General features: G+C 63.7%; 1 protein-coding gene across 4 annotated transcripts in view; it reads right to left on the reverse strand.

The window, feature by feature from the left end:
• Positions 1-13,955, reverse strand: part of ATOSB (atos homolog B) — a 37,027-nt gene that overhangs the window by 20,635 nt on the left and 2,437 nt on the right. Inside the window, exon 1 of one of the 4 annotated variants that reach the window (XM_059725350.1) lies at positions 1,723-1,878. The exons of the other annotated variants lie outside the window; for them this stretch is intronic. The gene's annotated coding sequence lies outside the window, so the exon portion shown is untranslated. Of the gene's footprint in view, positions 1-1,722; positions 1,879-13,955 lie in introns of those variants that run through there. 4 annotated transcript variants of the gene reach the window in all.

A 13,955-nucleotide genomic window follows, 5' to 3' on the forward strand; every position in this document is an offset into this window, starting at 1 on the left:
GACCGGGCCTGCTGCATCCGGCTCCACTGCTCCTCTTCAAGGTGATGCCAGGGTCAGAGCCGCTTGCTGCGGTGGAGACACCAGCTCGGATGCAAGCCTCGCACGTGGGGCTGAGGGCCCACGGCCGACACCACGTGCCTGGGTTTTCTCCTCCAGAAGCCCGCCCGCCCCGCTCCCCGGGTCACCCAGCGCCTGGCTCCTGCCGCCCTCAGGCCCTAGGAACACAGGTCGCTGCTGCACTTGTGCCACGACACCCTCCCTCCTCTGGCTCCGGCCCAGGGTTCGAGTCCCACCTCCTGCCCTGTGCTCAGTGCACCTCTTCCGCCAGCCTGCTGATCTGGAAGCGTGCCAGCGACGCCGCCCTGCCCCGCTGACTCACCAGCCCCTCTCCGGCACGTCAGGCCTTGCTTCCCCTTCGTGCCGTGCCCTGCAAACCAGCCCAAGAGCTCCCACCACTGGGAAGGAGAAGGGGAAGGGGAAGCAAAGAACAGCGATGCCCCATGCGTCTGCCCAGGGCAGATCGGTCCAGCCGGGAACCCGACTCCTGGCTCCCAGCCTGCTGCCCAGGTGTTGTCCCAACCCTCCCCTTCGTGTCGGGGTCTGGCACCAGTCTACCCCAGACTTCCCAGGAGCATTTCCCAATGGACTATGCCGATGTCCTCTCTCCCCACACCAGGTCCTGGAAGCCTTGTCCCCCACTTTCCCCCTGGAGCGTGGCCTTCTCTGCAACGGACAGCGGGACATCCCCGCTGCCTGCCACAACAGCACCGCTACGGCCAGGCTCGCCAGCCAACTCCAGACCCCAAAAGCCCTCCCGTCGTGGACCACAGCCATGTCATTTAACTCTTTACGGACCTGCATGCACAAGGCTATACAGAAGCAAGCAGGGCTACAACACCTGCAGCCTCCACGCACCGCGCCACTCTTCCAGTGCCAAGCTGGTTTGCAGGATGAAGGGTTGAGCGGGGCGCTCTGGCCTGCTCCGGCCACCCCCAATCGCGCTCGGCCGGAGAATGCACCCCAGCGAAGGAAGCCAGAGGGCGAGAGGCCGGTCCGCCGCCCACCCGCAGCATCGCGGTGAGGGCCCCAGGTACAGCCCTGGCTCAGCGCACATGTGCAGAGCGAAGACAATGAGGAGGGAGGCACCGGAGCTCGCACGGCAGCTCAGGGAGGCGAAAGCTCTCCCAACCCCTTCCCCAGGGCCCGGGCAGAGCACGGCAAGCTCGCGCCGGTCCGAGAAGGTGGGGAACGGGTCATGTATCAGTGCCCTGCGGGGCACGTGGGGGCCGTGCCCTAGCCGGTCCCAGGGTCTTCCCCAAAGACTCTGCAGTGCTGGGAGGACTGGAGCGCAGGCAGGGATTTCCCCACACCCCACGGTGGGCGTCAGCCCGCGAGGCACAGCTCCCTGCCCCCTGCCTGGCTTCGACTGCCCGGTGCTGGCAAGGTGGGCACAGCGGGGGGTACCCCACGGCGACACGGGGGGCAGGCGGAGAGGCTGGCACACAGCCACAACCTGCCAGCCCTGGGGAAGGGAGCCCCCATCCACCCACCCACCCACCCCCCTGGCCAGGCTGGGGCAGACAAAGCCGGGCTGGGCTGGGGTGGGGGGCACGGCTGTCACCAGGATCCGGCCTGGAGCCCCTGCGGTGGCTCAGCCCTGCAGGGAGCGGGGAGAGGGCAGAGACCTGCGGCAGCCTGGCAGCGCCCGGGGCCCGCACTTACCCGGCAGGGGGGCGCGGGGCTGGCAAGCGCGCAGTGGTGGTAGTGGTGGCACTGGCCCTGGGGGAGCCCTGTGCCCGGCTTGCGGGTGCTGCTGCAGCCCAGGCCCTGGGCCACCCGCCGGCCACCTCCCTCTGCTCCTCGGTGCCTGCGGCCCATTTCCTCCCAGCTGATGGAGCCGGCTCCCCGCCCGCCTCCACCCATTGGTGCCGGGCGCCCGCTCCTCCCCTCCGCCCGCCCCCTTGCACAAAGTCCGGCCCCGGCTGGGGGAGGAGGTTGTGCAAACGGGGAAACTGAGGCAGGGGGGGAGGGGGAGGAGCGCTGCCCGCAGCTGCTGGGCCAGCAGGGCAGGGGGGCTTGCAAAGGGTTAGGCAGCTTTCTTGCAAGCACAAGGACCTCCTGCACGTGCCCCCTTCCCCACCTATCTGCTGCCCCTCACTGCTGGGGGGGCGCTGGGGCAGAATCGGGGCCTGGCACTGGGCGGCACCCAGCTGGGAGTGCGCCGCCAGCACCGGGGTCCTGCAGGGATGGGCATGCCATGCCAGGAAAGCAGCAGGACCCCCACGCCTGGGGGACCTCGCATTGACCGGCTGCAACACGCCGGCACACGGAGCCCTGCAGCACCCCAGCTCCCCGGGGCCAGGCCTGCTCTACCCACTGCTGCGGCAGAGCTGCCTGCAGGTGCCGGACCATTGCCGGCCTCGGGCAGGGGCAGGAGGAAGAGCTGAGACCGCGGCCCCGCACAACCCGCTCCACTGGGAGCAGCAGGGAAGGAACAGCGGGTCCTGGGTGCCCCTACGTGGCTTGGCATTACCAGGTGCCCAGTCCTGGGGCAGCCCGCCGCCTTGGGGGCTAAGGGAGGGGACGTGAAGCCTTTTGCTTGGAGGTCACAGGTCGGGATACGGCTACGGACTGCTAGCGGCCAGCAGCGGTTCGGCAGCCCCCGTGCAAAGCCACGCAGGGCTGCCCGTGCAGCTCCTTGCACAAGAGCGATGGGTTGTTGCTGATCCCATGGGGCGCTCGCACCACGGGCTAGACCCCACGCGGCCTCTCTCGGGGCAGGGCCCTGCCAGCCATGTGATGCAGCCGCTGCATCGTGTCCACTTCTCCAATCTCCACTCCTGCGCCCTCGCGGACCGCGGAGGGGCATCAGGCGCGATCCCTGGCACCATCACGGCAGTGGCGATGGCTGCTGGGGCCTGGCTGCGCTTTGGCGGCGGCGGAAAACGCTGCAGCGTGCCGAGAACTGAAAGCAGGGGATGGGGGCGAACCCGAGGCCTCTACCTAGAGAAGCCAGGCGCTGCGAGCGTGCGAGGCGTGTCCTCACATGAAACTTCCTCTCCGCCACCAAGCAGAGTGTTTGCCACAGCACAGCACGTGAGACCTGCCGTTCCCTGGGTCGGAGCACAGGTCCGTCGTGCCCGGTCCCCCGGCGGCAGAGAGCGGAGGCTGGAAGGGAGAGCAACCGGGTCTGAGCCGGGTTTTCCCCCGTTCCTCTCTCCCTTGCAGCCTCCAGCATCGAGGGTCCGGGCAGTTGTGATGCAGAGGCCGTGCCCCTCGCTCCCTGCTCCGCAGTGACCGATGCCCCTTTCCTCCAAGCACGTGTCCAACCCTTCGGTGGATCAGCTCCCACCACATCTGGTGGCCGCCAGTCCCACGCTTCGATGACACGCTGTGGGAAGAACTTCCTGGGGTTAGTTTTAAACGGACTGCTGCTGGGGTCATGCTGTGACCCGCGGTTCTCGTCTGGTGGGAGACGTCGGTAATAAATCCTTCAAGCATTTCTTTTCTAAACTGACCGGGCCTGGTCTCGAGTCTCTCCTTGTGTAGAAGCCCCTCCGTAGCCCTCAGCATCCTTGCCGCCTCCCTCCAGACCTCCTCCACTTCTTCTAGATCCTCAGTCCAGGAAGCAAGGGCCACACGATGAGCTCAGCGCCCCGTTCAGTCAGGGCTGAGTTGCCGCCTGCAGCACACGCAGGGCCCCATGCCCCTGGATGCTCACGCCAGCACTTTAATGCAATATTCTGCTTGCTGCCAGCTTAGCCCATGACAGGCTGCTCTGGAAAGCCTCCTTGCCCTGCAGGGCTGGCACGGGAAGCGCGTCATCCTGGACTCTAACCTCCAAGGCTCGTGCATCAGGAGGGACAAGGTCCCACTTCTTCCAGCCAATGTTGGTGCAACCAGCCAGCGTCCCGTGGGCCACAGCCAGGATCACACGGGGGCTTGTTGGTGGAAGCTCCGCAGTGAGCAAGGCACCCAGAGGCGAGGAGAGAGTGGCACGCCCACCTGTCCCTCAGTACCCAGCTCCAGAGACCTCGGTCTTGCTCCGTTCGGTGTCTGCAGGCCCGGCAGGAGACGCTTTGCACCTGACGTCGCTGGAAACCGCACCACCTCCCGTCGGGCTGAATCCGTCCTGCTCAGCCTGTCAGGTGCATGGCGCGGGCTGCGTGTGCCCCAGGTGAGGCGCGATGCAGCACGACCAAGCCCAGCAACGCACAAGAAGCAATCCCAGCGGAGCAGCGGTCAAGAGAACCACGTCCCAGCAGCCGGCAGGGGTTGGGATTCCCAGGTTCCCTGCCAAGAGCAGGGCAGGGCCGTGACTAAGCAGAGAGAGTCCACCAGCCGTGGCCAGCTTCACGGACCCCTTATAGTCAATCAGTAATCAAAGCTTATGAGGCAGAAAGGTCCCCCACCTTGAGAAGCTGCTGCCCACCCAAGTGTCCTGGCATCTTCCCCCGACGTCAGACCTGACGGCTGCAGGGCACTGCTCTTCCCCCCGCCTCTCTCTGCGAACGGTCCTTTCCGTTGCCCGTGATGGAAAACCCCATTAGCACCATGCGGAGACACCGTGTCACTGGCAATACGCAGTCCCAGCTGTATTTCCCAGGGCACGCCACATTGGATTATGTTCATTATCCTTGTCACTCGATATGCAGCCTTTTCATTTCCTTCCTAATGGATGTTGGAGGCCTACCAGATTCCCAATTGGCCCAGTTCAACCGAGTCCCCTGGTCCTAGGAAAAGCCACAGAAGCCAGAACAACGTCATCCCTTCTTGGGAGTTGAGTGGCAAAGACTCCCCCATGGATAGGCACAGCCTAGGACAGAAAGGGACCCCTTGCCCTGGGCAGCCCGTCACGCTGGCCTTGCCTTTGCTCAGATCTGGGGGTGCAACGTCTACCATCACTATTGCCTCTGGAACTGCTCTGGCCTCAGCAACTCTGGGAGCCTTGGCTTTGGGGCAAATAAACCCTCGCCTGCCCCCAAAACCATTCCCTAGAAACCCCCTGCCTTGCCCCCAGCCAGATACCCATGTTAGCAGCATCCTGGGGGTCCAGGAAGCATCGCTGTTTGGGCGGATTGTGTCACCAGCATCATGCTATAAAGGCAGAGCTCAAGGAGTGATGGTTTCCACAGTACGTGGCTCCTACTGGACATCCCGACAGGCAGGCTCACAGGAAGGAGACAGAGGGGCTATCTCCTCCATCCTTCCAGAAAGGCTTGCTGCACAGACAGGAGAGAGGAAACATCCCCTGGGAACGAGCCCATCAGGCCCCAGAGAGTGGGAGCACTTGCAAAGACGAGCAGGAGCGCTGGAGGATGTGCTGGCACCTCGAAAGCTGGGCCCCAAAGAGCCGGCGGGTCTCAGCCCCGCTCCTCTAGGACCAGTCTGCATCACAGGAGCCAGCGGCACTGCTGCCACCCCCACGCAGTCTCAGCGGGCCGCAGAGTGAATGAACTGCCCCTGCACGTGCCCTCAGACCCTCCCCCTCGAGTGCCCCATCCTGACCTAGACACGAGGCTAGGGATTTCATCTCCCTGGTCGCGCTCCCTGTTTTGTCCTAGGGAGCCGAGACCAACGGGCAAAAAAGCCGTAGTGTGGAAAGGGCCTGAGAAACGCTCTCTCCGGACGTGGAGGGGAGACCCACAAAGCCAAGACCGGGGGGAAGTCTGCGTTCCTCCCGTCTGCGATTAAACCAGCCTACACACAACACCTCCGGACCCCACAATCTCTCCCCCGGTCCCCAGCTCAGCGGGGAACGCAGGGGCAGACGTTACAGGTGTGCTGCCGGATGCACCCGCCAAACGCGCGGCACGTTTCCTCGTGCAGGTACCAGCCCCCGGCCCATCTCCGCCATCCCCCCACCTTGCGGCTGCGTTGCTGTCGAGGCAGGCGTGATGGGAGCTGCCCCCTCGCCGTTCTCCCCAGGGCGGATGTCAAGCTGTTCTTCCCGACGACGGAGGATAACCTGGTGCCCCGCATCTGACGGTACGTGTAAATACCGGCGCTCCAGAAGCGGGATGGGGAGGCACATACCCTACATCACCAACGCGTCCCAAGCTTGCCAGGGCTGCTATGATCTAACCCACTCCCAGGTGGGACTCTGCTGCTTGCCTCTCCCCAGATGCTTATTCCAGCACCGAGCGTCCAATTCCTCCTCAGGTTTTTATTACGGCATCGCCCAGGGGCCCCGGCCCAGATAGCGTTTCCGTTGTGCCGGGACACAAGACCACCCGAAGACCTAAGAGCTCAAGCACACAGGAGAGAAAGAGGGCAGGAGAGGGCAGAGGCACAGACAGGGGACGCAGCTTGCCAGGGGTCAGGTTATCATCGCTGCTCGTATTGCCGTCAGGCCTCAGAGTCACAGACCAGGACCCTGCCGTGCTAGGTGCTGCACACGCAGGGGGAGCGGTGGGGGTCTCTGGAGGGTTTCAGGCAGAGGCTAGATGGTGTCCGCCGTGGGTCAGGAACGGCGCAGTCTCAGCAGACTGCAATAGCTAGCCCGTGAGGTCCCTTCTCAGCCTGGGATTCAATAAAAATTCAGAGTTGTTTTAAAAAGGATGGAGGGTTTTGAGCCTGCGAGAGCTGCAAGGCCGAGCCAGCTCAGGGTCAGGGTTGACGGTAGTTTTACTGAGAGACGGGACAATGGGTTTGTCCGGGCCGGTTTGCACAGGGCTGATCCTGCCTCAGGCGGGGGTTAGACTAGACGTGACCTGTGCAGCTCCCGTCCAGCCCCATCGCTCTAGGATTTCTATGGTCGGCAGCTTTGGCAGGTTGCAAAGCCGCCCGGACCTGGGGTAGCCGTGCAAACCGAGCCAGACTGTTCCCAGAGCACATTTGCAAGGACATCCCTGCTGCTTTGCACCCCAGCTTCGTGGCAGGGACCCAGCGCAGCCACGAGCCCCCGGCAGGGCCAGCCACGCAGAAGAGAGCACGCCACGCGGCCCGTGCAGGCGCTCCCTTGCGCTCCTCCTCCGGCTCAACCCCGGGCACGGGCGAGAGGACAACGTGCGCTCCATCCCACAACGGTCCCACCCTGCTGCAGCTGCCCATGCCTGGAGGGCTCCGGGCGGGTGTGCTAGCTCCTTCCCACGCCTGGTTGAGCCGGGCGCGGGGCGACAGCACCCAGCCCGCTGGATCCTTCTGATCCCACCGCAAGGTGCTGCCCTTTTGCCAGGTGCCGTAGGGGACAGGTCTGCAGCAGGTGTGTCGGCAGGCCCGGGGCAGGCAGGGAGCTGCGCGGTCCATTCCCCTGGGCTCACGTCCAAGGCGTTAGTCAGATTACAGGAGGCAGCGCCGGCCCCTACAATCACGACCGTGGTGAAACTCTGACCCGGTGCTATTTGTGGCATGGGCAGGCCTGGCTCGGGCTCTACCCAGCCGGAGCCCTGGAAATATTTAACCCTGTCTGCTGATGCCGGGGCAGATTGTGCGCTGCAGCCGGGGCAGCAGGGGCAGGGCGATTTGGGGCACCGAGCCTCCATCGAATTGTAGCATCCGAGAGCAAGGAGTGCTGCTCCGGAGGCCACGTCCAGTCCAAGCCTTGCCTAAGGCAGGATCAGCTCCGTCCAAACCAGCCCGGACAAACCCACTGTCCGGCCTCCGAGCAACACGACACGACCCCAGGCATTACACCCGATCCTGCAGCAGGGAAAGCAGGGGGGCCGCGGCTGCCAACCTCCTGCTGCTGCAAAGGTTATTCATGTGCACTCAGCAGATCCCAGGCAGAGGAAGACAAACCCCCAGTCCAAACCCATCTGAGAGGGGGGGGAAATTCCTTCCTGACCCCAAATACGACAGGCGCCAGGTGCCTAAGAAATGGGAGCACCAGGCACTGCTCGAGGAATTGCACGCTGCCAGCTTTTCCCAGGGTTTGCGCAGGGGTGAGGGCACGCAGGGGACGGGCTTCATTCTGCCCGAGGCTGATCTCCGAGCAGGCCTGGCAGGTGGCAGTCCCACTGGAGCCAGACAGCCACAGGCCACTGGCAGTGGAGCGCGAGGCTCCCCTCGGCCTCCTTGCCGTGTCCGGCCGCAGACGCCCTGCGAGTCCAGCCCGCGCCGTCCCCTGGGGTGAGCAGAGGGGCCGAGCCCTGGCAAGGAACGAAGTGCCAGGACGGGGGGCGTGCCGTCCGCGCTGCCGCGGCCCCGGCGAGTCGTGGGCAGCGCTGCCCTGGGAGCACGCTCACGCTCGCCCTGGCCGCTCGTCTCGCATCGGAGACTGCAGGAACAAGGGATCCTCCGGCGGTCCGCAATGCGTTGCTGTAGCAACCCGCCAATGCCGAGCTGCCTCCCTCCTTTGTCTCGGCCGCCAGCCCCTCCGCGTGCCCCTCCGCGCCGCCATCGCTCGCCCGCCGGAGAGGAACGGTTGGGATGCGGTCCCCTCCTGCCCCTTCGCAGGTGCTGCCCGAAGCAGCGCATAGGGGTGCTGCTGCTCCCGCCAGGGCATCGGGGCTAGCTCAGCCCTGACACGCGGCAGGGCACCCAGCACTTTGCAAATGCCCTCGTGGGCAGCGGCTCAGATAGCTCAACCTGACGGTTCCTACAGCACGTGCCAAGGTGCCCCCCTCTCCGAGTCCTCCTGCACGTCCCAGGAGAGACGGGTGCCCCTCAAAACCGCGCTGCAGCCTGTTAAACAGCTCCTACGTCCCGCTCCGGAGGCAGCTGCACATCGGCGGGGAGCTCACCGAATCCCACGTGCGATGCCGGAGCAGCGGGTCTGTCCGACAGCCCGCAGCAAAGCATCCCGCACGGCCTCTGGCGCGTGAGCTCAACGGGAAGAGTTTGTGCGGTGACCAGCTTCGCTCCCCCTTCCTCCTCGCAAGCCCGTCAGGCGAGATGCCTGACCCCATCGCAAAGGCTTGATGGTCACAACCGAGGCCTGGGAAGCCTGGGGCCTGACCCAGGATGGGCCGCTGACCTCCAGCGGGTCACACGACGCCGTCAGCCACGCTCCGTAACAGGCTGGGGCTTGGGACTACAACGCCGGCTGGGCTGCGGGTTCGGTTTGGACCCAGCCCCACCGAAAAGCAGCAGCGCAGCAAAACCTCGGAGCTGACAGAGGGAAACCTTGGTTTGCGGCACGCTCCACAGCTAGCAGAAATCCCCGAGGCAGTGCACTGCTAAGTGTTGCAGGCCTGGGGCTTAGTCATGTTTCCTGGAGGCCTCATCCTGCCTCAGTCTGCGGTAAAGCATCTGCACCCGATCCCCCGAGCTGGTCAGAGCGGCCTTCGTGCCTTCCTGGCCCCTGGGTCTCAGCACCCAGGCAGCCTCCCGACACACAGCTCCATGCACGCTGCACACAGGGCTGCTTTCAGCCTAGACTGCGGTCCTCGTTGCACCCAAATCCCAAGCCCATTAAATTCCTTTGTGCATTGCCAAGAGCCCCTGGCATCCAGCGCTGAGCATGGGGCCCCGGATCTGCATTCAAGCAAGAGCCTGGAGGCCTAAAATTAGGCCCAGCAGATGATCCACGAGGATTCAGTCGTCCCACCGGTCTGGAGAACAGGGCTTGCCAACACCCAGCCCCCCAGGCAGGGCAGGGCAGGGCAGGGCCGGACGGGGTGGGAACCCCGGCACCTTGGCGCTGCAGAAGGGGATGGTGCTTTCCTAGCTCCTCTCATGGGAAGCAGAGGCCTTGCTGGATGTCTGAGTGAGGGAATGGCAGACAGAAAGCCTGTTTTTCCAGGGAGGTGCCTGAAAGCAGGAGTGAGACAAGCTGCCTTCTGAGCCACACATGCCCACGCAGTCACGTGGTCCTACGAGGGAAGAGGGGGCTGGAGAACATCACCGCACTGGGCATGCAGCAGGGCCTCGGGCAGGGGTGGCCAAGCCCTCCCCGGACAGCCCAGGAGGGGAACGGCCGTCAGCCCCTCTTTGCTGACGTGACTGGCCAGCCCCTCCGGCACCAGGTAGAGCCTCACGTGCCTCCCCAGCATGGCTGCGGACGAGTCTTTTCTTCTTGTGCCCCGTCACCGTGCTCCCAAAACAGGCACAAGCAAGCTAGAACAAATGAGGGAGATGGAGAGACCGAGCCAGGCGTGCAAGCGCTGCAATGCTGGGCAGCAGCACACAGCGCCCAGACACAGAGGGGTGACCAACCCTAAGTCAAGCAGGGCTCTCTTGCAGGGTCCAACGGGGCGCAGAACAAGGGTTCGATCAGGTCCTAGCAGCTCGCCCCTTCTTGCCCCTGCTCCAGGTATCCCTCACCATGAATCAGGGAGCCCTGGAAAGAGAAGGACCGGGGCCCCAGTGCCAGGCAAAGGGGAGAGAAGGTGTGGGGAGAGAAGCAGAGGCATCCTCCAGCCCACAAAGAGCAGCAGTGATGGGAGCTGATGCAAAAGCCAGGGCAGAAGGCTTTGGGGTGGGGAAGGTGGTGACAGGGCTGTGTCAGCAGGTGTGCATGGTAAGGGGAGCTCTGCCATCCCACAAGCACGTGCCAGCATGCGTGCCCACGTCCCTGGACACGTGGGGGACCTGGGAGGAGCCATGCCTTCACCCCGGGGAAGGCCGCGGTGCCGTGCTGTGCTCCGGCATCACGCCAGAGACTGCGGACGGGTCCCTGAGCCAGCAAGACGTCCCTCACCTTGCTCGGGGAGGGCTAAAGGGGACGAGGGTGCCCTCACTGGCCCCACCTGGGCGGTGGGGCAAGGTGTCAGGGCAGCAGAGACCTGGAGGGTGGAACTCCCTCCTGTCCCTGCTGGACCGGCAGGAGCATGGAGCCGAGAGGCTGGCACCAGGCCTCACCTTGGGTTCCCGAGAAGCCAAAAGCTGGAGTGGATGCGCTGGATGATGGGTCCTAGGCAGCAAAACCCGGCCTCCGGCTGGTTGTCAGCCGCAAAGGGGAAACCCAGCAGCAGCCGGAGCCGGCCTGTCACAGCTGCCTCCTCGGGCTCCTCCCTTCCTGGCTGTAACTGCAGCTTGGTGTGGACTTGCCTTTGCAGGAGCTGCCTTGCTGGACTTGAGGGTCAGGGGGATCCATCTCTCCCCCCTTCCTCTGGCGTCCCCTTGATGGTCCTGCCCCTTCTCCCCTGCCTGGCCTCCAGGGCTGAAGGCTGAAAACTGCCTCCGAGATGCTTCAGAGGCCTCGTTCCAGCGAAGCACGCAGGTTGCACAGCTGGGGGCCTCCCCAACCGGCAGTCCCCGGTCTATCCATCGCGCGGCAGGACTGCTCCCGTCCCGCCAGCTGGCTCCTGGTTAGGCTGGTGGTCACTGGAGTTGCTCCCTGAAGGCGTCCACAGAGGCTCCGAGCAAAGCTGCCATCATCCAAGCAGCTGGTGAGCACTCACCTCCTCACACCGCTCACCTCTACGTGCCCCGTGTGCCCCTGAGACCCAACCAGCTGAGGCTGCCAGTCGCCAAGCAGACCATGCTTGCATGGGAAGCTGGACATGTCCCAGCAGCCAGAGAAAGCCCATGGGGGTATCAATCCCTGGCCTGCTGCGGGGCTTCCCATGAAAGCAGCCCATAGCGTGCCTTAACACACCAGGGCCAAAACTGCAATGCTTTGGGACAGGAAGTGAAGGAAAATCTCTCCCGACAGGGATGGCTGGAGAATCGCTCGCAGGAAGAACGTGATTACCCCAGCTGGAGTTTGCTCAGGAAATCCGGGGTGAGGCATCACCTCTTGCCTAAATACTACCGCCTCATCCATAATTGCCGGCCAGGACCCTGAGGCTGGACTGAAGGCAGCAATTTGCTGCTGAGAGGTGTTACCCGCTGAGTCACCGGCACCCCTCCCGGCACCACCAGCGTCCGCGCTGCAGGTCTCCCACCCGCGTATGGATCCGACACGGACCTGCTTAGCTTGGGAGCGGTGCCAGGGCCCCAGCACAAGGCAGCAGGACAGTTGTGAGGATGCCCAGGGAAGGGCAGCGCATGCAAGGTCAGCCACTTCCCACCCTGGAACATCAAAACCAAAAGAAGCCGAGAGAAAGAAGCCGATGCCCGTGGACCACTTGGTAATGGCAAGGCTGCCGGCCTGCTACGACGGCTAGCAATGACCCCCATCTGCACACATTGGTCATGTCCGGTCTTAGAGAGTAAGCCCCTTGGGGCAGGGACTGTCCTTGGATGCTGCCTAGCACAGCGTGGTCCTGGCATGACCAGGCCTCCCGGGCACTACGTTAATACATGTTATAAATAGCAAGAGCTACCAGCCCTCATGATGCAGCAAGAACCAGGGGGGGAGGGGAAGGGACTGCAGAGGCAGAAGCCGAGCTCAGCCCTGCGCGTCTTGGACCAAGCACCAAGAGGAAGTGGGCTCCAGCTGTCCAGCTGGTAGTCAAGGAAGAGACTGGAGCCAAAGAGCACCAGCTGTCCCTTCTCTGGAGCAGAGCAAACAATATCCCTTGACCCAGCACCCAGACGTCAGAAGCGCCTGGATGGCTTGGAGAAGACAGCGATAGCAGTGCAGCCTGCCGGACCCACACAGGGCAGAGAAAGCACCGGGAGAGAAGCAGAAGCAGCCTGAGAAGCAAAGGAAGGAAGCACGTGGTGAAGCCGCTGCAATAGCATCACTACGAGGATGCCAGGAGCCACGTGAGAAACAGAAGGCAAAGGGCTGCGACAGGAATAGGCCAGGGGGACCTGGCCAGTTTCATGCAGCTGGGGAGGGGGACACAGGGCAGGTGCAGCGTGCCATCCTCCAACAGCAGAGCCCACGTGGGAGTCTGGCACAGAGCAGGGAAAGCCAGAGAGCTGATATGCCATCCTCCTCACCGACAGGCCTTAGCACAGCAGTCATACCCCAGGGTTCACAGGATCCTGGAGCAATGGGGCTGGAAGGGAGCTCTGGAGGTCACGTCTAGTCCAAGCCCTGCCTGAGGCAGGATCAGCCCTGTGCAAACCAGCCCAGACACATCCACTGTCCGACCTCCGAGCAACACAACAGAGTCCCCCTGACAGCACCAGGCATCACACCTGACCTTGCCACAAGGAAAGCAGGGGGGGCATGGCCACCACCATCCCACTGCAGCAAAGCGGGGGTCATAAACAATCCAGAGACCCCAGGCAGGGCCGTGTCCCCGCTGCAGAGGAAGGCAAAACCCCCCAGTCTGGACCAGTCTGAGCAGGGGGGTAAAACTCCTTCCTCCCCCCAGTGCAGCATCAGTCTGACCTTCAGCAGAGGAGCAAGACTGTCTAGCCACGACCCTCCGGCTTTGATCCCAGCAGGAGCACTCGCACAGCCTGATCTCAATCTCTTTGGCTGCAGGCCCCAATTCCCACAAGCCCCTGCAACTGTCCTGAATGCTCACAATTAAGGGGTCTCATTGCACCTCAGCTGATGCACGATAATCACCCCTATGCTCACTCCTGCTCCACCACGAGAGCTAAGCCAAGGCCCCTCTGCTCCAGTCCAGGCAGGGGTAAGCTGCTCTGGTTTCTCTCTCCCTGCAGACTCAGGCATTACAGGTCTGCCAGCAGCCGGAAGGTGTCTGGGAACTGCAGGCTCAGAGCAGCGCTCCCATGACAGCGGGAAAGGAGCCTCCCTGAAAGGGGAAGAGAAACAAGCTGAGTCAGCGACAAGCTGCAACGCAGCCGCAACCGGGCCCTGGACAAAGCAGGCACCGGGGAGAAGCTCCAGCTGACGGGTTTGTGCAGCAGCGCAGGCTCTGGCGTGTGCCAGAGCCAGGATGGGCCAGGCCAGGAGGTTTCTGAGAGCAGGCCAAGCACGGGGAGGCATCTCCCCTGACCCCGCACCCTTCTTAGCTTCACAGAGGCATGGATGGATGTGGCACTGTGCTCCCCATCCAGATGGAGCAAAACCAGCTGCTTTTGCTGGTCTGTCCGCAGCCCTGTGGGGCGACTGGATGCCGTCCACTCTCTGAGGCCGGGCCAGGAAGAGGAGAGCTGCCAGACCTTCGACTGCACGTCGTCCCTGCTGGAACGGAGCAGTGCTCTGACCCCCCAGCTCCTCGCACAATGGGGGGCTGCCCTCCCCTTAGGGTGGAACTGTG

The sequence above is a fragment of the Alligator mississippiensis genome, chromosome 3 (genome assembly GCF_030867095.1).
Source record: "Alligator mississippiensis isolate rAllMis1 chromosome 3, rAllMis1, whole genome shotgun sequence".
In the NCBI taxonomy this organism is placed as follows: domain Eukaryota; kingdom Metazoa; phylum Chordata; order Crocodylia; family Alligatoridae; genus Alligator; species Alligator mississippiensis.